A 25,659-nucleotide genomic window follows, 5' to 3' on the forward strand; every position below is an offset into this window, starting at 1 on the left:
GGGGGTGAATCTAGAGGAAATAATGATATGATGGTCACTCATGGCAAGGGTACTAGGTCACCATATCCCACTACAGGGATAATAGAATAAACACATGATAGACTCAAAGTGTGATGCTCAACAATTTATTAGAAAAAGCAGATGGCAAAAAGTGCATAGAAGGGAAAAAGAAATGGAAGAGGAAAGGGAGTCCCAGCCGTCAACTCCGGATGTCCCATGTGCGTGGCATAGCAACCGATGTCTCTCTCATGTCCGGCTAAGTACAAGACCAGTCTAAGTGGCTGAAAAAAAGGTGGAAGACAAAATATAGTTAGTATATCACTCGGCATGTATGTCAGAAGATCCCCATAGGTTAGAACACACTATCTGAAGAAACTGCTGTGCTATCCCCCACCCATAAAGAAGAAATAATAAAAAGGAAATAAACACCTGTACAATAAGTGTCCATATGAATATCAGACTATACAGAGAAGATGTAACAGAAGGCCACAGAAACACAATACTGTTAGTCCAGAGCAAAAGCAAAATATGTATATGTACAAGAAAATCTGGTCTAAGGTCCGGTGGATTAAAAGACATATTCTGTCAAAAGGAGGTTGTGGACACTGGGGGGGGGGGGGGGGGAAGGGGGGGAAGAGGGAAAGAAAAAGGAGACAAGGAAAAGGGGAGAAAAGGGGGAAGGTGGGGGGAACAGGAGAAGAGGAAGGGGAGGAAGGGGAGGAGAAGACGGGGGGCGGAAAGGAGGGGGGGGGAGAAAGCAAAAAAAATTTTTTGGGATACTCTCATATACAAAATTGGCGACAGACTGGGCTCGGACCTCTACACTAAACAGACGGACAGGAACAATTTACTTACCTTTGACAGCAATCATCCGAGGAATATGGTTAAATCCCTTCCCTGGAGCCAGCTCCTACGGGTAAAAAGAATTGTGAGTGACCCGGAGTTAGTTGATGACAGATTGGATAGAATGTGTGACAAATTCTTACAGAGGGGATATCCTCCCTCTGTAATGAACCAACACAGATTACGTATTGCTGACACCACTCATACAGAGACGTTCAGAGCCCGCATCAGGGAGCCAAACAAACGGATACCTTTTGTATCAACCTACGGCACCCACAGCAATAGGATAGGCAAAGTTCTTAAGAAACATTGGGGTATCCTTCAGAGGGGATGTCCGCTCATCAATGAATTCACACGGCCGCCTCTTCTTTCCTACAAGAGAAACAGAAACTTTAGGGACATTCTTGTTAAAACAGAGGTTCCCTTAACACCCACTAGCACACAAACATATCTAGCGACCTCTAAAAGGGGCAATTTTCCTTGTTTGGGGTGTGCTGCTTGCAACAATTTAGTCAAGGGGGATCACTTTACCCATCCACAAACTGGAGTTATACCCATTAAACATAGATACACATGAAACTTTGATTTTGTTATATATCTCATCACATGCCCATGTGGACTAGCTTATGTGGGTGAAACAACCATGAGTGCTAAAACACGCATCAGCAAGCACAAGAGTACGATCCGGACAAACATGATTGATCTCCCTATTCCTAAACATTTCAAAGAGGCAAATCACAGCATTAGCCAGTTGCGGTATAGGATCATTGATCATGTTCCCCCCCTCAGGAGAGGTGGGGACAGACAAAGACTCCTGAAACTAAAAGAGACTAAATGGATTTATGATCTGGACACTTTACACCCAAAAGGCCTCAATATGGAGATCCGATGGAATCTTTGATAGTCAGACTATGACTGTGTTGGACTGTTACCTTCGTGACAGCATTTGATGTGCTGGATACATTAGGGACCATAGTTTCATCTGTTTTTCCCTTCATCATGCATTCTCGGCTCTTCTTCCTTCCTTTTGTATATTTGCGCTGCTCATCTTCCCTTGTATAGCCAAAAATTTTTTTTTTGCTCCCCCCCCCCCCTCCTTTCCGCCCCCCGTCTTCTCCTCCCCTTCCTCCCCTTCCTCTTCTCCTGTTCCCCCCACCTTCCCCCTTTTCTCCCCTTTTCCTTGTCTCCTTTTTCTTTATATGATATGCTCTCCTACCTATCTCTTCCTCATTGGGAGTCACTTTTCAGCCTGACACACGGTGCCCCCGCTGCCTTCCTGACATGAGCGCCGGGCAGCTTTGACAGCCTGATGTTTATGTTTCCTCAGCACCTTGACAACCGGGACACAGCTCCTCCCTCCTACATTGTCATTGGTCCACGTCACTTTGCCAGTCACGTGGCCATGCACGCGCGCGGCAGTACAGATCAGCTGACTCTGGCGTCCGGAAACTGTCAGCGCTTCTCCGTGCAGAGTCTCCTGTCATGCCGGCTACATCCAAGACCTGGTAATGTATGAGATATGAACGAGATATGTTATGTCTTTATTTTCAGCCTTTGACTATCATGATACTAATCGCCTATGATCACACACTGATCGGATTATACACCAGTTGTTGATTGCTATTATTGTGATGATTGTACATCATTCAGATAAACTGTGCCATCCCAGGTTTTTCCTTTTACCCTTTTCTCTTGTCTTCACCCCCTCCTCCCCCCTCCCTCCCGTGTACTTCCCCATGGGTGGATTCTTTTATGATTTGCACATATATATATCTCCTGTTAACACGCTATTTGTATGCTTGACAAAGGCCGGATTGGCCGAAACGTTGCACTTCTGTACCCTGATGTGTGAATAAACACACTTTATTTTGCATCGGATGCTGTGGGTATCCTATCCTACTACAGTTTAGTGCTCACACCAAGGATTGTGAGCCCTCCTGCGTGCATCCTATTCTTCTACCTGCGATCAAATTTGGAGTAACTCCGAGGTGCTGTTGGAACCTTCTTTTATTTTTAGATTGTCTTTAATGTCACACGTGATACAAAAGACGACTCTGGTGGTGGGACTCGAACCCAAGACCTTTGAATCACGTCCTGATTCTAAAAGTCCAATGCTGAATTACCAAAAGGGAAAATTCCTTCCCAGGGCAATATTTTAAAAGGCACCAGAGAAAATCTGAGCTGGGGAATGTGTTCATCACACACTTTCAGCACGATATAGAGCTGGCAAATTGCCTTTAATGTCACATATAATACAAAATGTTTCCGTAGGTAGGTTTCAACTCAAAAGCAGGCTTGTGAAACCTTGATTACCAAGCCTGGCTCGGTCTAGTTTTGGTTTTTCTTTTGCATTCTTCAAAGACCACCTAAAGGCGAAGTCAAGGTCTTGACGTCAGGCGTGATAGAAAAGACGACTCTGGTGGGACTCGAACCCACAACCTTTGAATCACTACACTTTTCTAGAAGTCCAATGCGCTATCCATTGCGCCACAGAGCCACGAGCTTAGGCGCATGTGCTCAGTTTTTAGCCCAGGTGGAACCAGTACCACTCCTTGCTTTCTAGATAATGCAAGGCTTGACTCTGGTGATACCACAAGCTCGGAATGGCTGCCTTCTCCTGGAAGGCAAAGAGGAGACCAAAAAGCTGCATATGTGGTAGAAGAAAGAGATTTATGGCATTTTATAATCAACTGCATAAGGGCTTGTCGATATACCTAGAAATTGGCATTTTTCTACACCACCTAAGGCCGTAGACAAAGATGTAACAAGACAAAGGTCGACTCTGGTGGGACTCGAACCCACAACCTTTGAATGCCTTCCTTGTCCTAGAAGTCCAATGCGCTATCCATTGCGCCACAGAGCCTTACGCTTGCGTGGCCACCCATTTCCCCCCACCAGCTCACACGTAACTGGGGCTAGGCTTTTCTCATGGAATGCTGAAAGATAATTCTTCTATAGGGGAAAATTTTCGAAGGCACCAGAGAAAAGCACAGCTTTACATTTTTCTCTCACTCCATGTTTTTGCGATGTTGATGGTTGATTGAAGACTTTTTTTTTTTAAATTGGATACAATAAAAGTCTTCGTAAAAGTCAAGAAAACCGGATGATGCTACTAGTCCACTCATACAGTTTAGCCCCAGACAGGTTTTAACTGAAGACCAGGGCTCTAAAACATTAACTCTGTAGCCTGGTTCTGTCTAGTTTTGTTTCTCTTTGCCATCTTTCAAAGATCTCCTAAATGAGGATTCTAGTGTCAAGGAGCCATTGGCGAGCCTCAGAAGCACACCGCCCAACTCCCTACCTATGCCTGACTGATGTACAGGGCTTGCCTTCCAGCACTGAGCACTGTACATCAAACAGTCAAGGCTGGAAACAGGTAGGGTAGGGAGGAGTCATGCAGGCTGAAGCTTGGCAACACCTCCTTGACACTTGAGCATGATTTACAGTTGACAGATTGTCTTTAATGACACACGTGATACAAAAGACGACTCTAGTGGTGGGACTCGAACCCAAGACCTTTGAATCACGTCCTGTTTCTAAAAGTCCAATGCTGAATTACCAAAAGGGAAAATTCCTTCCCAGGGCAATATTTTAAAAGGCAGCAGAGAAAATCTGAGCTGGGGAATGTGTTCATCACACACTTGAACTTTCAGCACGATATAGAGCTGGCAAATTGCCTTTAATGTCACATATAATACAAAATGTTTCCGTAGGTAGGCTTCAACTCAAAGGCAGGCTTGTGAAACCTTGATTACCCAGCCTGGCTCGGTCTAGTTTTGGTTTTTCTTTTGCATTCTTCAAAGACAACCTAAAGGCGAAGTCAAGGTCTTGACATCAGGCGTGATAGAAAAGACGACTCTGGTGGGACTCGAACCCACAACCTTTGAATCACTACACTTTTCTAGAAATCCACTGCGCTATCCATCGCACCACAGAGCCATGATCTTGGGTGCATGTGCTCAGTTGTTAGCCCAGGTGGAACCAGTACCACTCCTTGCTTTCTAGATAATGCAAGGCTTGACTCTGGTGATACTCGAAGCCACAAGCTCGGAATGGCTGCCTTCTCCTAGAAGGCAAAGAGGGGACCAAAAAGCTGCATATGTGGTAAAAGAAAGAGATTCATGGCATTTTATAATCAACTGCATAAGGGCTTGTCGATATACCTAGAAATTGGCATTTTTCTACACCACCTAAGGCCGTAGACAAAGATGTAACAAGATAAAGGTCGACTCTGGTGGGACTCGAACCCACAACCTTTGAATGCCTTCCTTGCCCTAAAAGTCCAATGCGCTATCCATTGCACCACAGAGCCTTAAGCTTGCATGGCCACCCATTTCCCCCCACTAGCTCACAGGTAACTGGGGCTAGCCTTTTCTCATGGAATGCTGAAAGATAATTCTTCTATAGGGGAAATTTTTCGAAGGCACCAGAGAAAAGCACAGCTTTACATTTTTCTCTCACTCCATGTTTTTGCGATGTTCATGGTTGATTGAAGCCTTTTTTTTTGTTAATTGGATACAATAAAAGTCTTCGTAAAAGTCAAGAAAACCAGATGATGCTACTAGTCCACTCATACAGTTTAGCCCCAGGCAGGTTTTAACTGAAGACCAGGGCTCTAAAACATTAACTCTGTAGCCTGGTTCTGTCTAGTTTTTTTTTCTCTTTGCCATCTTTCAAAGATCTCCTAAATGAGGATTCTAGTGTCAAGGAGCCATTGGCGTGCCTCAGAAGCACACCGCCCAACTCCCCACCTCTGCCTGACTGATGTACAGGGCTCGGCTTCCAGCACTGAGCCCTGTACATAAATCAGTCAAGGCTGGAAACCGGTGGGGTAGGGAGGAGTCATGCAGGCTGAGGCTTGGCAACACCTCCTTGACACTTGAGCATGATTTACAGTTGACAGATTGTCTTTAATGTCACACGTGATACAAAAGACGACTCTGGTGGTGGGACTCGAACCCAAGACTTTTTTTTTTTTTCATGAGGACAAACAAGTAAATCACAAATCTACATAAAAAACGACAGTCTTTTCATAAGAGAGATCCAAAAATACAGAGTGTCACAAATTCCCCTTCCCGAACCACCCTCCCTCCATCCCCGCCTCCCACCTTCCACCCCCCCCCCAACCTAGCCACGCACAGGAAAAAAAACCAAAAAAAACCCAAACACTATTCATTCAACATATACTACCCCCCCCCTCGCCCCCCTAGCCCTGATACCATCTCAAACATTGTTCCCATGCCTCTAAACACGGAGGTTGGGAAGAGATCCATTTTCTCATGATCAATAGCTTCGCACAGAATATCATTTTTAATAAACGTTTTCTTTGAGCACCGGAAATTCTACTGGGTAGCCTTGACATATCACCCAAGATAAACAAACAAAAGTCTTCCTCTAAAGACAACCCCATATCATTGTTAATCCTCTGTAACACCCCTGACCAATAAGGCTTGAGTTCCACACACGACTATAACATGTGACCAAAGTCACCCACTTCACTACAACGCGGACATAAATCATCAGACCTTTTTTTGATTTTAAACATAAACGCGGGGTATAATACAATCTATGTACAATAAAGAACTGGATCAACTGATGGTTAGCTGATGGTGCTACTCTCCTGATGTTACGGTAAACAACCGCCCAATTCACCACCTCCCCCACCTCTTTTTCCCATGCCCTCCGACTCCCAAATTCCATGTCCCGTTCTGAAAGAAAACATCTATACAGTATCGAGACACCTTTAGATCTCTTACCTAATCCTCTCAATTTATCTAGTGTTAAATTAGCTTTCAATTTATACTCCATTTTACTAAAATCAGTCCTCAAAGCACTAGATAAACGCAAATAATCAAACCAGCGGGAGTCACTCAGGCCATACTCATTCTGTATTTGGCTCCATGGTTTTATTTTACCCATTAACACCACATCTGAGATCAGTTTTAACTCTTGACCCAGAGTGTCATATAATGCCCCAACTTTCCCCACCTCCCCCAAACTACAATGGTCCCACAGAGGAGAAAAGCTCAAAAAACCTTTCAGATCTAAACATCTAGAGATCTCACTCCACGTTTTAACAAGGGCATCCACCATAGGCCATTCCTCTCTTGTCCTACCCCTAAGAATACCTGAATCCAACATCTGGAAAATGTCTAATTGACCATCTATTGCTCTCTCCCCAAGCCGAGAAAAAAAAGGATTATTTTTCCAATCCAGGAGCCAAAAGGCCTGAGAGGCCAAAAAATATGTTTCCATCGAAGGAAGGCCAAGCCCCCCTTTATCTTTAGGGACAGTCAAAAGCGCCAATTTAATGCGAACACGTTTGCGCCCCCAGATTAAAAAATTCCATATATTCTTGACCCTTTTAAAAACCTTTTGGCCTACCCAGACCGGAGCAGCCCCAAAAATATATAGAAACTTGGGGAGACAAACTGCCTTAAACAGAACCAACCTGTCCGCCCTGGAAAGGGGCAGACTATTCCAGACTCTTACCTTTCCCTCCATCTCACTAATCAGAGGAGCAAGGTTAAGATCACAAAAGGCCGCAATACTCTGGGTGACTAATACCCCAAGATATCTAAACGAGTCGCCCCTCCCCAGGACTTGAAGCTGTGGAAAAGACTGCTCCTCTTCTGTACCCACCGGCATCAACACAGACTTCATCCAGTTTATTGCTAAACCCGAGTACTGTCCCACCCTCTGAATCAGATCAATGACCTTGGGAACAGCAATAACGGGGTCCCGGAGAAACAAGAGCATGTCGTCCGCGTACAAAGACACCCTGTCCCCCTCGCCCCTCGCCCCAAAACCCACTATATCCTGGTCCCGTCTAATAAGACATGCTACCGGTTCTATTCCAAGGGCGAAGAGCAAGGGGGAAAGGGGACAACCCTGCCTGGTCCCACGACCCAACCGAAAGACGGTGGAGTGGAGACTATTCACTGTGACGGCTGCCCTAGCGTCCCGATACAGGAGCTTCACCAACTCCACGTACTCCCTCCCCAGGCCAAACCGATCCATTACTGTCCAAAGGTACCCCCACTCCACCCTGTCAAAGGCCTTAACCGCGTCCAATGACAGGATGGAGTGGGGCCCCTCCCCCGACAGCTGCATGTTCTCATATAATCTCCTGAGGTTGGATTTTATCTGACGCCCAGGGATAAAACCCGTCTGGTCCTCCCCAATCAAACCACCCACTATCTTACTCAGTCTACTGGCCAGCACTCCCGCAAAAAGCTTAACATCGGCGTTTAATAATGATATCGGCCTGTAGGACTCCCTCTCGAGGGGATCTTTACCTTCCTTTAATATCAAAATAATTTCTGCTTCTCCCATAGAAGTGGGGAGCATACCCCCCGAGACCGAGCCCTGCAGGACTTGCAGGAGCGCTGGGAGCAAGACCTTTTGATGTCTTTTATAAAAAAACTCTAAAGGCTTCCATGATCTTCCCCGGAGCATTAATGATCGAACCCTCAGGCATTCGAAGAGCATGGACATCCCTTCCCCCCTTCTGGTTTTTAATAAGACTCATAAGACCCTTATTAGGGGTGCCTGACTCAAGGTAGTTTTTCCTCGCTATAAATCCCAATTGTGCCCTGGCCTTCTCCATCAGATATCTATCCAGTTCTTCCTGACCCTTGGCTAACTCTTGTTGTGCAACCGGTGTCGGATCACCTCTAAATTTCTCATCAAGTAACTTTAAGTTATCTTTTAACTCCATCTCTTTCTTTCCAAACTGTGCTTTTTTTCCCTGAATAATGCCAAAATACTTCCCTCTAATCACTGACTTAAAAGCATCCCAAACTATATTTAACGATGCAGTGCCCATATTAACCCTCCAGATTTCCTCTAATTCTTCATTTAATAAAGGTGAATCTTCTATTAAGTCCAACCATTGTGCATTCAACTTAAATGTGCGCCTAGGTCTGCATCCCTGTGTATCGAGATCCACCAACAACGGGCCATGGTCTGATAGACAGCGAGGCAGATATTCTATATTGTGAATCCATCTAATCATTTCAGAGTTAACCAAGGCCATATCTATTCTGGATTGCGTATTACTAGACTTATTCCAGCAGGAGAACCCCCTAGCCCCCGGATTTCTTTCCCTCCAAAGGTCGATCAGGCCCAGCTCCCGAAAAAGAGTAGGGAGGGGGGACCGACCGACCCCACGAGCAGGGGGAGAGATCCGCAATCGATCAGCTTGCTCACATACAACCGCGTTCAAGTCTCCAGCTATCAGAAGCGGACAACCATTAAATTTACTGCTGAAAGAAAAAACAAGTTCAAGGACCTCTGGCCTGAAAGGGGGGGGAATATAAATAAAAGCCAACACACACTCTAGTCCTTCAACCAAGCAGCGTAAACACACTAACCTCCCCTCCTTATCCAAGAATTGATCCAGCAATCTCCATTTGATCTTATTATGGACCAATACTGACACCCCTCTGGAGTAATTGGAAAAGGTCGCGTGGAATTGGGACCTCCACCAAGGTCTATGGAGTCTGGCCACTGTTTCGCTCACTAAGTGTGTCTCTAAGAGAGAGACTATGCAGGGCTGATAGTTCTTTATGATGTTCATAATGGCCAACCTTTTGCATTTCTCCCCCACCCCCCTAATATTCCAGGTCAGAATACGAAGCATATCTCTCTGCTAAGTAAAAAGGGCAGAACAAGGGGAGAGGGGAGAGGGAGAGAGGGGAGAGGAGCAAAGGAAAGAAAAAAAAAAAAAAAGGAAGTTTCCTGTACGGGACCCCCCCTTCCCCCCCCCCCCACAACCCATCCACCTCCCCCCCCCCCCCACAACCCATCCACCTCCCCCGACCTCCCGCAACCCATCCGCCTCCCCCCGCCCCCTGTACCCCCCTTCCTACCCCCCACCAACTAAGAATAGCCCATAACCAATTATAGACAAAAATGCATACACAACCAACCCCCCCTCCTTACCCCGGCGACCCGTGAAATACCTCGGGTCTCAATACCTGAGTAATAAACCTATCTACCTCTAACAGCTATAGACTATCATATGCACCTTTGCTCTAGCCATGCGTTGACCTCGGCGGGGGAGGAGAAAAACCAAGCCCTGTCCTCATACTGTACTCTGAGCCTGGCAGGGAACATAAGGGAGTACCTAATATTCTTTAGCTGCAGTCTCTTTTTTACTTGGACAAACTCTGCTCTCTTCTTTTGAGTTTCTTGAGCATAGTCGGGGAAAAAATATACTCTACTACCGTTGTACTTAACCTCCCCGATCTCTCTGACTTTCTTGAACACCCTTTCCTTGTCTTGAAAGGAGAGAAATTTAAGGAGAAACGTACGTGGGAGGCTTCCAGGTGGGGGGGGTTTTGCAGGAACCCTGTGCGCCCGTTCAATCCCATATTTCACCGTACCTCCTATTGGCCCTACCACAGAGCCCAACCAATCTGACATGAACTCCACCGCACCCCTACCTTCCTCCCCTTCGGGCAGACCAACTACTCTAACATTATTTCTCCTCGATCGGTCTTCAAGATCGACCACTTTTCTGCGTAACATCTCATTATCCCTCACCAGGCCCTGCACCTCCCCCTGGATTTTGGCCATACTGTCCTCAAGGAGAGTAATTCTGTCCTCCGCTCCACTAAACCTCTCTCTTATGTTATTTAGATCCTGTCTAAGCAAACTTATATCAGTTCCAATAGCACCAACTTGATCTGCCACTGCGGTAATAGAATTGTTACATTTGTCTATAGCAGCAAGAACATCCACCAACCAAGAGGGTGGGTTTTCACCTCCTCCAACACCTCCCCCCGCCCTCTCGGTGGTGCACTCCCCCCTACTTTTGCTCAACTCCTTGCTTCTGTCCATCGTTGGAGAGTTAAATATTTTGTCAATTTTACCAAGGCTTTTCCTGTTGTCCTGCTTAGGACTGGAGTTTTTATTCGCCTTTTTTGAGGCCATCCTGTTTGGCGAAACACCTCTGACTCTTAACACCAAAAACACAGCACCAAACCAGCCCAATCCTGGGAATTCAGGGAGAGCACTTGGTCACAGATAAATGTACGAGCTACTGGGCGACCATACAGCAGAAACAGTCCAGGAAAATAAAACAATAATTCATATATCATGGGGCAGAATCTGGTCTTCCCAATAACATCTAGTGACAGACTGGATGATGGACCCCTGCTGACCAGAGGGCCTCCAATGGGTGAGAATTAGTGATGCTGAATCATGGAAGGTTTCAGAGAGCAAAGTTAGTGATGTTAACAGCAACAAGCAGCAGGGAAGTGACAGGCTGTAGATGGAAAGACAGTCTTTGCTATAGTTACCATCCCTCCGGCAAAATAGGTGGTGAACAGCGCGGATGTTAGCAGCTTAGAAGAGCACGGACTTCTCAATATTCCTCCGTGCAGTTAGTACAGTTAGTAAAAACCCACCAGATGAAGGTGGCAACGAAGGATGGGCCCAAAAGAGTCCAGTTCAGCTTGTCCTTCTCCAGAACAGAGAGTGTCTGTGAAATAATGAATACACTTTACACAGCGAATACATACATAGACATGCTATCTCCCCTTTCAGCCGCTGTCCATGTAGTATATCCTTCTCCGCTATAAGGAAGAGTGCTGAGGGCCACCCTAGAGCCCGGGCAGGGTACAGGATAGTCACGCCGCTGACACTCTCTCACAGTGTCACGGGGATTATTACAATTCCCCACTCCCTGCCACAATCATATAGGGCCCACAGAGCGCACTACCGCAGGGATCCCCCCTCCAATACCGGGCAACCGGATTTAATATGGGGGCACTGCCACAACCCCCAAAGAGGCAGGAGTACAAAGGAGGGGGTAAACCAGTCACCTTGTCCAATAAATAACAGCTGAGGAAAAGAAAGAGACCCGCTGCCACCGGGTCCCAATACAGCTACAGCGTCCACCGGTGTTACAGAGCAAGTTCCATATGAGAGGCCTTGCCACCTGACCCCTCCAACTCCCGGCAAAATCCACCAGGGAGAGCGACCTGGAGCTACCTCCCAGCCCCAGCTTACCACAAGGGTGCTTCAAAATCAGGCCGGCGTACAACCACAAGAGGCTCCTGCCCAGACCCGCTCTCACCGGGACTCTGGATCATGTGGCGCACCGCATGTTTCTTTCGCCAGCCTTTTATGATGCTTTCCCCAGCTGTTGAATCATTGGTTCGGAACACTATGCTCTCCTCGCAACAGCAGCTCACAACTCCCGCAGGCCCCACATCTCGCGCGACTCAGCACTCGAATGTCAGCACCCGGCGGCAGAGCGGCGTCCCCGGACCGCACATCACCTCCAGCCCACAGTCAGCGCCTACTCCCGGGCTCCATAGGCAGCACGCCGCCGGTCAACAGATGGCCCGGATCCCCGAGGTGAGCTTCGGCGAGGCGTGTCCTAGCTCCGCCTCATACTCCGCCTCTCCACTTAAATGAACCCAAGACCTTTGAATCACGTCCTGTTTCTAAAAGTCCAATGCTGAATTACCAAAAGGGAAAATTCCTTCCCAGGGCAATATTTTAAAAGGCACCAGAGAAAATCTGAGCTGGGGAATGTGTTCATCACACACTTTCAGCACGATATAGAGCTGGCAAATTGCCTTTAATGTCACATATAATACAAAATGTTTCCGTAGGTAGGTTTCAACTCAAAAGCAGGCTTGTGAAACCTTGATTACCAAGCCTGGCTCGGTCTAGTTTTGGTTTTTCTTTTGCATTCTTCAAAGACCACCTAAAGGCGAAGTCAAGGTCTTGACGTCAGGCGTGATAGAAAAGACGACTCTGGTGGGACTCGAACCCACAACATTTGAATCACTACACTTTTCTAGAAGTCCAATGCGCTATCCATTGCGCCACAGAGCCACGAGCTTAGGTGCATGTGCTCAGTTTTTAGCCCAGGTGGAACCAGTACCACTCCTTGCTTTCTAGATAATGCAAGGCTTGACTCTGGTGATACCACAAGCTCGGAATGGCTGCCTTCTCCTAGAAGGCAAAGAGGGGACCAAAAAGCTGCATATGTGGTAGAAGAAAGAGATTTATGGCATTTTATAATCAACTGCATAAGGGATTGTCGATATACCTAGAAATTGGCATTTTTCTACACCACCTAAGGCCGTAGACAAAGATGTAACAAGACCAAGGTCGACTCTGGTGGGACTCGAACCCACAAGCTTTGAATGCCTTCCTTGCCCTGAAAGTCCAATGCGCTATCCATTGCACCACAGAGCCTTAACCTTGCATGGCCACCCATTTCCCCCCACCAGCTCACAGGTAACTGGGGCTAGCCTTTTCTCATGGAATGCTGAAAGATAATTCTTCTATAGGGGAAATTTTTCGAAGGCACCAGAGAAAAGCAAAGCTTTACATTTTTCTCTCACTCCATGTTTTTACAATGTTGATGGTTGATTGAAGACTTTTTTTTTTTTAATTGGATACAATAAAAGTCTTCGTAAAAGTCAAGAAAACCGGATGATGCTACTAGCCAATCATATAGTTTAGCCACAGGCAGGTTTTAACTGAAGACCAGGGCTCTAAAACATTAACTCTGTAGCCTGGTTCTGTCTAGTTTTGTTTCTCTTTGCCATCTTTCAAAGATCTCCTAAATGAGGATTCTAGTGTCAAGGAGCCATTGGCGAGCCGCAGAAGCACACCGCCCAACTCCCCACCTCTGCCTGACTGATGTACAGGGCTCGGCTTCCAGCACTGAGCCCTGTACATCAATCAGTCAAGGCTGGAAACCGGTGGGGTAGGGAGGAGTCATGCAGGCTCAGGCTTGGCAACACCTCCTTGACACTTGAGCATGATTTACAGTTGACAGATTGTCTTTAATGTCACACGTGATACAAAAGACGACTCTGGTGGTGGGACTCGAACCCAAGACCTTTGAATCACGTCTTGATTCTAAAATTCCAATGCTGAATGGCCAAAAGGGAAAATTCCTTCCCAGGGCAATATTTTAAAAGGCAACAGAAAAAAATCTGAGCTGGGGAATGTGTTCATCACACACTTGAACTTTCAGCACGATATAGAGCTGGCAAATTGCCTTTAATGTCACATATAATACAAAATGTTTCCGTAGGTAGGCTTCAACTCAAAAGCAGGCTTGTGAAACCTTGATTACCAAGCTTGGCCCGATCTAGTTTTGGTTTTTCTTTTGCATTCTTCAAAGACCACCTAAGGGCTCGTTCCCACTGAGGAAAGGTAGCGGAATTCCGCGACGGAATTGTCCGCCGCGGAATGCCGTTAGCCTCCCGCTCATAATGGGAGTCTATGGGAGGCGCGCGCTCCTGCCCTGTCCGCGCTGAAGAATGAACATGTTCATTCTTCAGCGCGGACAGGGCAGGAGCGCGCGCCTCCCATAGACTCCCATTATGAGCGGGAGGCTAACGGCATTCCGCGGCGGACAATTCCGTCGCGGAATTCCGCTACCTTTCCTCAGTGGGAACGAGCCCTAAAGGCGAGGTCAAGGTCTTGACATGAGGCGTGATAGAAAAGACAACTCTGGTGGGACTCGAACCCACAACCTTTGAATCACTACACTTTTCTAGAAGTCCAATGCGCTATCCATTGCACCACAGAGCCATTGCCCACAGAGTTAAAACCTGCCTGGGGCTAAACTGTATGAGTGGACTAGTAGCATCATCCGGTTTTCTTGATTTTTACGAAGACTTTTATTGTATCCAATTAAAAAAAAAAAAGTCTTCAATCAACCATCAACATCGCAAAAACATGGAGTGAGAGAAAAATGTAAAGCTGTGCTTTTCTCTGGTGCCTTCGAAAAATTTCCCCTATAGAAGAATTATCTTTCAGCATTCCATGAGAAAAGGCTAGCACATATGCTCAGTTTTTAGCCCAGGTGGAACCAGTACCACTCCTTGCTTTCTAGATAATGCAAAGCTTGACTCTGGTGATACTCGAAGCCACAAGCTCGGAATGGCTGCCTTCTCCTAGAAGGCAAAGAGGGGACCAAAAAGCTGCATATGTGGTAGAAGAAAGAGATTTATGGCATTTTATAATCAACTGCATAAGGGATTGTCGATATACCTAGAAATTGGCATTTTTCTACACCACCTAAGGCCGTAGACAAAGATGTAACAAGACAAAGGTCGACTCTGGTGGGACTCGAACCCACAACCTTTGAATGCCTTCCTTGCCCTAAAAGTCCAATGCGCTATGCATTGCACCACAGAGCCTTAACCTTGCGTGGCCACCCATTTCCCCCCACCAGCTCACAGGTAACTGGGGCTAGCCTTTTCTCATGGAATGCTGAAAGATAATTCTTCTATAGGGGAAATTTTTCGAAGGCACCAGAGAAAAGCACAGCTTTACATTTTTCTCTCACTCCATGTTTTTGCGATGTTGATGGTTGATTGAAGACTATTTTTTTTTTAATTGGATACAATAAAAGTCTTCGTAAAAATCAAGAAAACCGGATGATGCTACTAGTCCACTCATACAGTTTAGCCCCAGGCAGGTTTTAACTGAAGACCAGGGCTCTAAAACATTAACTCTGTAGCCTGGTTCTGTCTAGTTTTGATTCTCTTTGCCATCTTTCAAAGATCTCCTAAATGAGGATTCTAGTGTCAAGGAGCCATTGGCGAGCCGCAGAAGCACACCGCCCAACTCCCCACCTATGCCTGACTGATGTACAGGGCTCGGTCTAGCACTGAGCCCTGTACATCAATCAATCAAGGCTGGAAACCGGTAGGGTAGGGAGGAGTCATGCAGGCTCAGGCTTGGCAACACCTCCTTGACACTTGAGCATTATTTACAGTTGACAGATTGTCTTTAATGTCACACGTGATACAAAAGACGACTCTGGTGGTGGGACTCGAACCCAAGACCTTTGAATCATGTCCTGATTCTAAAAGTCCAATGCTGAATTACCAAAAGGGAAAATTCCTTCCCAGGGCAATATTTTAAAAGGCACCAGAGAAAATCTGAGCTGGGGAATGTGTTCATCACACACTTGAACTGTCAGCACGATATAGAGCTGGCAAATTGCCTTTAATTTCACATATAATACAAAATGTTTCCGTAGGTAGGTTTCATTTCAAAAGCAGGCTTGTGAAAACTTGATTACCAAGCCTGGCTCGGTCTAGTTTTGGTTTTTCTTTTGCATTCTTCAAAGACCACCTAAAGGCGAAGTCAAGGTCTTGACGTCAGGTGTGATAGAAAAGACGACTCTGGTGGGACTCGAACCCACAACCTTTGAATCACTACACTTTTCTAGAAGTCCAATGCGGTATCCATTGCGCCACAGAGCCACGAGCTTGGGTGCATGTGCTCAGTTTTTAGCCCAGGTGGAACCAGTACCACTCCTTGCTTTCTAGATAATGCAAGGCTTGACTCTGGTGATACTCGAAGCCACAAGCTCGGAATGGCTGCCTTCTCCTAGAAGGCAAAGAGGGGACCAAAAAGCTGCATATGTGGTAGAAGAAAGAGATTTATGGCATTTTATAATCAACTGCATAAGGGCTTGTCGATATACCTAGAAATTGGCATTTTTCTACACCACCTAAGGCCGTAGACAAAGATGTAACAAGACAAAACTTGACTCTGGTGGAACTCGAACCCCCAACCTTTGAATGCCTTCCTTGCCCTAGAAGTCCAATTCGCTATCCATTGCGCCACAGAGCCCTACGCTTGTGTGGCCACCCATTTCACCCCACCAGCTCACAGGTAACTGGGGCTAGCCTTTTCTCATGGAATGCTGAAAGATAATTCTTCTATAGGGGAAAATCTTCCAAGGCACCAGAGAAAAGCACAGCTTTACATTTTTTTCTCACTCCATGTTTTTGCGATGTTGATGGTTGATTGAAGACTTTTTTTTTTTAAATTGGATACAATAAAAGTCTTCGTAAAAGTCAAGAAAACCGGATGATCCTACTAGTCCACTCATACAGTTTAGCCCCAGGCAGGTTTTAACTGAAGACCAGGGCTCTAAAACATTAACTCTGTAGCCTGGTTCTGTCTAGTTTTGTTTCTCTTTGCCATCTTTCAAAGATCTCCTAAATGAGGATTCTAGTGTCAAGGAGCCATTGCCGAGCCGCAGAAGCACACCGTCGAACTCCCCACCGCTGCCTGACTGATGTACAGGGCTCGCCTTCCAGCCCTGAGCCCTGTACATCAATCAGTCAAGGCTGGAAACTGGTGGGGTAGGGAGGAGTCATGCAGGCTGAGGTTTGGCAACACCTCCTTGACACTTGAGCATGATTTACAGTTGACAGATTGTCTTTAATGTCACACGTGATACAAAAGACGACTCTGGTGGTGGGACTTGAACCCAAGACCTTTGAATCACGTACTGATTCTAAAAGTCCAATGCTGAATGGCCAAAAAGGAAAATTCCTTCCCGGGGCAATATTTTAAAAGGCACCAGAGAAAATCTGAGCTGGGGAATGTGTTCGTCACACACTTGAACTTTCAGCACGATATAGAGCTGGCAAATTGCCTTTAATGTCACATATAATACAAAACGTTTCCTTAGGTAGGTTTCAACTCAAAAGCAGGCTTGTGAAACCTTGATTACCAAGCCAGGCTTGGTCTAGTTTTGGTTTTTCTTTTGCATTCTTCAAAGACCACCTAAAGGCGAAGTCAAGGTCTTGACGTCAGGCGTGATAGAAAAGATGACTCTGGTGGGACTCGAACCCACAACCTTTGAATCACTACAGTTTTCTACAAGTCCAATGCACTATCCATTGCACCACAGAGCCACAAGCTGAGGCACATGTGCTCAGTTTTTGGCCCAGGTGGAACCAGTACCACTCCTTGCTTTCTGGATAATGCAAGGCTTGACTCTGGTGAAATCTGAGCTGGGGAATGTGTTCGTCACACACTTGAACTGTCAGCACGATATAGAGCTGGCAAATTGCCTTTAATGTCACATATAATACAAAATGTTTCCGTAGGTAGGTTTCAACCCAAAAGCAGGCTTGTGAAACCTTGATTACCAAGCCTGGCTCGTTCTAATTTTGTTTTTTCTTTTGCATTCTCCAAAGACCACCTAAAGGCGAAGTCAAGATCTTGACGTCAGGCATCATAGAAAAGACGACTCTGGTGGGACTCAAACCCTCAACCTTTTAATCCCTTTTCTAGTAGTCCAGAGCCACGCACACAGCAGGCTCCATTGTCCTTTCACTCACTATACTTCTGGCTGCCGTCCCACTAAAAACTTCAATGCAGTAAACTGGATAACTACGAGTTTATTAAATAGAAACAGTGATTATGACGGGCAGGAAGGTGTAGAGATGCAGAATGCAGATGAAAGAAGTGTGCTCTAAATGTGTTTTCTCCGTTACCCAGACAGACTCTAATGTAAGTCTAAGCTGTGCTGTTCTCTTTCTGTCTGTTCCAATGATTGGTCTTTTTTACAGATATAGGCTCAGTTCACATATTGCATTTTTGATGTGTAATATGTATGATGATATCTAGGGATGAGCAAACTTTTGAAAAGTTCAGTTCGGTTCAATCCGGTGAACTTTCGTGAAGTTCGGATTCGTGCGAACCGAACCTAAAACTAAACTTGCTATAACGGCTGAATAGTTGCAGCTACTATAGGGGGAGTCTGATAGGGTATAGTATCGTTTAGTTGCAGTTGTTATTACAATGAAAAAAGTGGAAACAATCAAAGTGCAAAAATAGTGAAAAAAAATTAGCCAAGGTGTAAGTGATTACACGGGACATAGGACACAAAGTTCCTTGGACCCAGTAGGGTGGAAAACAGACATTTGACAGTGGAACCAGCAGCAGCATAGTACTGTTTTGGACCAAGTGAGGAGGAGGGGGAGGAGGCAGTAGCACTTGATTGCAAACAGCCCAGTATGGTTGAAAAGAGACTATTGGAGGATGCGGCACCAATTGATTGCACCCAGGCCAATATAATTGGAAACAGACTATTTGAGGAAGAGGCAGTACCTTATTGCACCCAAGCCAGTATGATTGCGAAAAGACTATTCATGGAGGAGGATGGTCAGCCTTGGAGTGGTGGCCTGGGATTCCTCGCTGATGATGTTGGTTACCACACTTTCCAGAATACGGACGAGTGGGATGATTTCCTTGATGCCTGAGTCGTGTCCTCAAAAAGGATCAACAATTGGCACAACATGTTCGAAGAAACCTGTGCACTATGAGGTTTATTACATGTGCCATACAAAGTGTATGACACAGCCCTCCCTGCTGCACTGCTGAGACAATGTTCCTCCCTTTGTGGGCTATAACACTTCCCACTGTTAGTTGACCTTGGGTCAGCCATTCATATACCTTCTTCTCCTCCCTGATGGTCTGGAGGAGCTCCAGCCCACTGTGGCTTCATTCACCCAGGCTCACAAAATGGAGGACAGCCTGAGAGCGCCGGGCCTGACATTGTTGGTAAGACACCTGGGCAGGTTGGACAGCAGTCAAAGCGGCGGATGATTGCAAGCTGGTGGAGGCAGAACTTGTGCAGAACTGGGGAAGTGACAGTAGAAAGAATGGGCTAACTTTCTGGAGGTCTCCTGGGCGAATGTTGACCCAATGAGCAGAAACAGACATGTACTGCCCTTGCCCATTATTGAAGGACCAGACATCAGCACTGGGGTGCACGGTCTTGGACACCAAGATACCCAATGAGTCGCCAACATTTGTCTACACAACTGTGCAGTGATGGGACAGACGATGAGACAGCTGATGGGACTTTTTTTTGGACCTTTTTTGTTTCTGGGACAGTGCTTGGACTTTTTTTGGACCTTTTTTGTTTCTGGGACAGTGATGGGAATTTTTTTGGACTTTTTTTGTTTCAACGACAGTGATGGGACTTTTTTTTTTTTTTTACTTTTTGTTGTTGCGGCTAAACAGGATTCTTCTATTTTTGAACCTGGTTGAAAAGATATGAACTGATTTTTCCTTAATAAATTAGATAAGCTTGAACACTAAAGTTGCGTTCATGTGTCTTGGTTAATACTCACAGACAGCTGTCACATTACATTTTTGATTAGGCAGCACCCAGGTATATCTGAGGAGACTAATTTAAGGTCTCACCCTAACAGGGGTGATGTCACACATCTTGATATTCACAGAAAACCAGGATACAAGTGATTCTAGGAGTAATAATCCCTTGTATCCTGGTCTATTCTGAGACAAAAGTACAATTTTGCATTTCCGTTGTTATTTCTACCAGATTCGTAATGAACTTTTTCAAAGTTCGGTTCGGTCCCGAACCAAACTTTTCCCAAAGTTTGTAACTAAACTGGTTCACAACGGTTCAGTTCGCTCATCCCTAGTGATAACTTTTGCTCATTATATAGTAGTTTCATTTGGTAGCTGTGTGAATATTTTATTTTAGTACATGGTGTTTTCATGCACAGAAAATTTTATTAAATGTGAGTAAGAGTTCTTTTAGAGATCACAATATGCCGGGGTGGGGGGCCCAATCAAAAGTCTTCTAAGGGGCTCAATAATTTCTAGTTTGACAGACAAATAGATTCATAGATGATATATAGTAGCACACTGATCCAGGTCAGCTATGACAGTGGGGGACTTTGTATAGTGTGAGCTCCTGGTGTTTGCTGTCTCCCTGGAGATATCATTGTTCTTTGCAGCCATTGTTGTCTGGATGGAGTCTGTTTACCTAAACAAGCTGCTGACTGTGCTGGAATGTGGAGGAAGAAGCTGTAGTCTTTTCTATATACCCTGCTGTATACGTGTTCTGGAGGAATCATGCTGGATCTACAGGAGACTCTTCTTTATAAAGGTAATACACTGCATTACATGGGACGTAGTTTTATAATTATGTTTTAGTCAATTACATTTCTAGAACCAGGCTGAAATAAGTCTTGTCAGCTGATAGATATAGAAGATAGATATTAGGTAGGTAGATAGATAGATAGAACTGTGGCACCTACAAAAAAATTTAATACTTTTACATATTTAAGGGAGTGCTGAAGTTCTTACTATTAAAGGAAAACTGTGACGATTTTCTTTTTTAACTTATTTAACCCATAGCGGCACCAGGACGTTACTGAACGTCCTCGTGCCGCTATGGGAGTTCAGAGGGGGGGTCGGGCGGCGATCCCCGCATCCATCCTGGGCCGGGGTCTGCGCCGTAATGACGCTGATCCCGGCTCGGCATTCTATTGCTTTTGGCTGCAGCAGCCAAAAGCAATAGAACACCGATCTCATGGATTCATGCAGTATAACTATACTGCATGGATCTCTATGAGAGATTAGAGTGCATATACTAGAAGTCCCCCAGGGGGGATTCTAGTATATGTGTAAAGTAAAAGAAAAATGTATTTTTAATAACACAAAATCCCCTTCCCTAATAAAAGTCTGAATCACCCCCCTTTCCCCATTTTATAAATAAAAATAAATAAATAAATAAACATGTTTGCTATCGCAGCGTGCATAATCGTCCGAACTATTAATTAATCACATTCCTGAACTCACATGGTTAACGGCGTCAGCGCAAAAAAATCCCAAAGTGCAAAACTGTGCATTTTTGGTCGCATCAAATCCAGAATAATTGTAATAAAAAACGATCAAAAAGTCGTATATGTGCAATCAAGGTACCAATAGAAAGATCACATCATGGCGCAAAAATGACACCTCATACAGCCCCATAGACAAAAGGATAAAAGCGCTATAAGCCTGGGAATGGAGCGATTTTAAGGAACGTATATTTTCTTTAAAAGGTTTTAATTTTTTACAGGCCATCAAATCAAATAAAAGTTATACATGTTACATATCGTTGTAATCGTAACAACTTAAGGAACATATATAACAAGTCAGTTTTACCCTAGGGCGAACGGAGTAAAAACCTCCCCCCCCCCCCAAATAAAAAGAAAAAAACATTTTTTTTTTTCAATTTCACCACACATATAATTTTTTTCTGTTTTCCCACCACATTTTAGGCAAAATTTACATCTGCCATAGCAAAGTACAAAAAAATAATGCGCTCAGCTGATTGGCTAATTAGCTGAGCGCACATATAATTAGCGGGTCCGCAGCACAGTGACTTCATTGTGCTGCGGACCAGCGAAGAGGACACATCGGGGTGAGTATAGAGCTCTCCCCACCCCCTCCCCAGCACTGCACCCCTCCCAGCAAGGTGTGGCCCTGTCCCCATCCCCCCCCCCGCCAGAATTTAAATAAAGCATACATACCCAATTACAGTCGACTCTGTCGTCTTCTCCTGGGCGCCATTTTGTGACAATGTCGTCACAGCAGGGGGCGGGCCAGGTCTTCTTGCTACAAATGCGGAACTTACAGCGGAATTACAGCGAATGATCAAATAAGATTTTAGTTTCAGATATAAATCAATTACACATGAACGATTTTTCAATCGTTGCCTGCAATAACACAGAACGATTATCATTTAAATTTGAACGATATAGCGATTTTTTTGCACGATAATCACCCCGTGTAATAGGGCCCTGACTGACTGAGGCTAGGTTCAGACTATGTAACTGTGCGGCTGTATTTTTTATGCGGCTGTAAATGTGCGGATGAAACTACGGCCGTGGGAAAAAATAGACATGCGGCTGAAAACATACGGTCATTTACTTGGAAATCTGGTTCAACTAAAAATAACAAATAAAATCTTAAGAAAGTGATGCAAACACCTCTGGATGCATCTGGGAAAGCAGAAAACACAGTTTACATGAATCGCTATTACCGGGGTTTGCGATCCTCTGCAATATGCCGATGCCGACGCCTCTCATGGTTAATATATTGAATTAATAAAACACATTTTCTTTGTAATAAAGTCCCTTTCGTTTTTCAATAATTTAATTCTAACGAATCCATCATTTTGCAATTAAATATACTGTTAAAATAAATATATATATATAAATAAATGTATATTTATATATATAATTATTTTTTGACAGTATATTTAATTGCACAATGATGGATTCGTTAGAATTAAATTATTGAACAACGAAACTGATTTTATTTCAACGAAAATGTGTTTTATTAATTAAATATTAATTAGTACAGGAAGCTCCATAAGCCGTTAATTCATATTGCCGACAATAGAGCTTTCTGTACTAATCATCACTTTACTTTAATTAAAACATCAAATGTTTCTTCTAATTATGTTATCACAATAGCATTATTAGAAGAAACATTTAGAATTATATGTGTGCTCAGCTGATTGGCTGATCGGCTCAGCGCACATATAATGAGCCGGTCCGCAGTACAGTGACTTCATTGTGCTGCGGACCAGCGAAGAGACAACATCGGGGTGAGTATAGAGCTCTCCCCACCCCCTCCCCAGCACTGCACCCCTCCCAGCAAGGAAGGGGGGTCACTTAACCCCTTCCTTGCTGGGATGGGTGCAGTCTGACATCAGTCTGGCCCCCAAGGGGTTAAGGGGGATGCAATACATCCTCCCTTAACCCCTTGGGGGCCAGACTGTAAGCAGCGATCTGTAAAGATGCTGCATACTGTAAGGAGCACAACACCGCTCACAATGATGGGTGTTGTGCTCCTGTTTGTGTGTTTCTCCCTTTTTGTTTTTCAGATATCGGTATCCTGTGGATTACGTCGGATTCCGTGGACTACGTCGATGACCAGCGGTTGTTTGTTGTTTTTTTTTATATAAAATGGTCAATGAAGGGTGTGGGGGTGTTTTTATTTGAATAAAAATTTTTTTTAACTTGTGTCTTGTCTTTATTTCTTTACTTTATAGACTTAGTAGTGGAAGCTGTCTAATAGACGGAATCCATTACTAAGTTGGGGCCTAGTGTTAGCCGGTATAAAATGGCTAACACTAACCCCCTATTATTACCCCAGTACCCAATGCCACCAGGGGTACTGGGAAGAGCCGGGTGCCAGTGGTCCCGGAGCGTCAAAATTGGCGCTCCTGGACCGGGCGGCAGCAGGCTGGTAAGATTTAGGCTGGGGAGGGCCTAAACCAATGGCTCTTCCCACCCTGGTGTTACCAGGCTGCTGTCGTTTGGTTTTTAACCCGGCTGCTTATAAAAATAGGGGGGACCCTATGCATTTTTTTTTTATTATTTATTTATTAAAAAAAAAACCCGCATAGGGTCCCCCCTATTTTTATAACCAGCCGGGTTAAAAACCAAACGACAGCAGCCTGGTAACACCAGGGTGGGAAGAGCCATTGGTTTAGGCCCTCCCCAGCCTAAATCTTACCAGCCTGCTGCCGCCCGGTCCAGGAGCGCCAATTTTGACGCTCCGGGACCACTGGCACCCGGCTCTTCCCAGTACCCCTGGTGGCATTGGGTACTGGGGTAATAATGGGGGGTTAGTGTTAGCCATTTTATACCGGCTAACACTAGGCCCCAACTTAGTAATGGATTCCGTCTATAAGACGGCTTCCACTACTAAGTCTATAAAGTAAAGAAATAAAGACAAGACACAAGTTAAAAAAAAATTTTATTCAAATAAAAACACCCCCACACCCCTCATTGACCATTTTATTAAAAAAAAAACAACAAACAACCGCTGGTCATCGACGTAGTCCACGTAATCCGACGTAATCCCCAGGATACCGATATCTGAAAAACAAAAAGGGAGAAACACACAAAAAACACACAAACAGGAGCACAACACCCATCATTGTGAGCGGTGTTGTGCTCCTTACAGTATGCAGCATCTTTACAGATCGCTGCTTACAGTCTGGCCCCCAAGGGGTTAAGGGAGGATGTATTGCATCCCCCTTAACCCCTTGGGGGCCAGACTGATGTCAGACTGCACCCATCCCAGCAAGGAAGGGGTTAAGTGACCCCCCTTCCTTGCTGGGAGGGGTGCAGTGCTGGGGAGGGGGTGGGGAGAGCTCTATACTCACCCCGATGTGTCCTCTTCGCTGGTCCGCAGCACAATGAAGTCACTGTGCTGCGGACCCGCTAATTATATGTGCGCTGAGCCGATCAGCCAATCAGCTGAGCGCACATATAATTCTAAATGTTTCTTCTAATAATGCTATTGTGATAACATAATTAGAAGAAACATTTGATGTTTTAATTAAAGTAAAGTGATGATTAGTACAGAATGCTCTATTGCCGGCAATATGAATTAACGGCTTATGGAGCTTCCTGTACTAATTAATATTTAATTAATAAAACACATTTTCTTAGTAATAAAGTCCCTTTCGTTGTTCAATAATTTAATTCTAACGAATCCATCATTGTGCAATTCAATATACTGTCAAAAAATACATATATAGATAAATATACATTTATTTATATATCTATTTATTTTAACAGTATATTTAATTGCAAAATGATGGATTCGTTAGAATTAAATTATTGAACAACGAAAGGGACTTTATTACTAAGAAAATGTGTTTTATTAATTTAATATATTAACTATTAGAGGCATCGGCATTCGGCATCATTGCCGGCTATTTTTGAAGTACTCCGTACGGACCGCCTGTCAATCCACGGCCGCATTTCCAACCGCAAACAATGGTCTTGTTCATTTTTTACGGGTCCGTTTACGATAGGGCCGTAGATTCATACATAGTGTGCACTGTGCAGCCGTATATTGTATACTTTCCAGCATACGCATGAACCACCAAAAATACCGCCGCACAATTACAGCCGCAAATACAGCCGCACAGTTACATAGTCTGAACCTAGCCTGACACTGCCTGACTGACTGACACATAGCACTTACAGCTCAGCACTTACTGTAAGGTTGAGGACCTTTCGGTCATGTGATCAGGTCCTTCATCCTTTTTTCTCTCTATGCAGGTCCTGTTCTGTCTCCTGTGTCTTCAGATGTTCAGCCCACTCACCCAGCACTACAGTGATCTCTGTGCTAAGTGGGGAGGAGGCCACGCTTTCTACCTAATGGGACAAATAGTGTGGAAAACAT

The 25,659-nt window shown here is 44.9% G+C and overlaps 1 long non-coding RNA gene and 7 other non-coding genes across 8 annotated transcripts; all 8 read right to left on the reverse strand.

Moving 5' to 3' along the window:
- Positions 1-195: 195 nt before the first annotated feature.
- Positions 196-25,627, reverse strand: LOC138795057 (uncharacterized). The gene is made up of 4 exons (XR_011363564.1): positions 25,473-25,627; positions 1,095-1,215; positions 856-910; positions 196-281 (listed from the first exon to the last, which is right to left on the reverse strand). It is a non-coding gene; the product is annotated as an uncharacterized lncRNA (long non-coding RNA).
- Positions 3,255-3,340, reverse strand: TRNAR-UCU (transfer RNA arginine (anticodon UCU)). Its single transcript is given in 2 exon segments — positions 3,255-3,290; positions 3,304-3,340. It is a non-coding gene; the product is annotated as a tRNA-Arg (tRNA).
- On the reverse strand, positions 3,621-3,706 carry TRNAR-UCU (transfer RNA arginine (anticodon UCU)). Its single transcript is given in 2 exon segments — positions 3,621-3,656; positions 3,670-3,706. It is a non-coding gene; the product is annotated as a tRNA-Arg (tRNA).
- On the reverse strand, positions 12,614-12,699 carry TRNAR-UCU (transfer RNA arginine (anticodon UCU)). Its single transcript is given in 2 exon segments — positions 12,614-12,649; positions 12,663-12,699. It is a non-coding gene; the product is annotated as a tRNA-Arg (tRNA).
- TRNAE-UUC (transfer RNA glutamic acid (anticodon UUC)) lies at positions 12,980-13,065 on the reverse strand. Its single transcript is given in 2 exon segments — positions 12,980-13,015; positions 13,029-13,065. It is a non-coding gene; the product is annotated as a tRNA-Glu (tRNA).
- TRNAR-UCU (transfer RNA arginine (anticodon UCU)) lies at positions 14,333-14,418 on the reverse strand. The gene is given in 2 exon segments: positions 14,333-14,368; positions 14,382-14,418. It is a non-coding gene; the product is annotated as a tRNA-Arg (tRNA).
- TRNAR-UCU (transfer RNA arginine (anticodon UCU)) lies at positions 16,018-16,103 on the reverse strand. Its single transcript is given in 2 exon segments — positions 16,018-16,053; positions 16,067-16,103. It is a non-coding gene; the product is annotated as a tRNA-Arg (tRNA).
- On the reverse strand, positions 17,467-17,552 carry TRNAT-UGU (transfer RNA threonine (anticodon UGU)). The gene is given in 2 exon segments: positions 17,467-17,502; positions 17,516-17,552. It is a non-coding gene; the product is annotated as a tRNA-Thr (tRNA).
- Positions 25,628-25,659: the final 32 nt, after the last annotated feature.

The sequence above is a fragment of the Dendropsophus ebraccatus genome, chromosome 6 (genome assembly GCF_027789765.1).
Source record: "Dendropsophus ebraccatus isolate aDenEbr1 chromosome 6, aDenEbr1.pat, whole genome shotgun sequence".
Taxonomy (NCBI): Eukaryota; Metazoa; Chordata; class Amphibia; order Anura; family Hylidae; genus Dendropsophus; species Dendropsophus ebraccatus.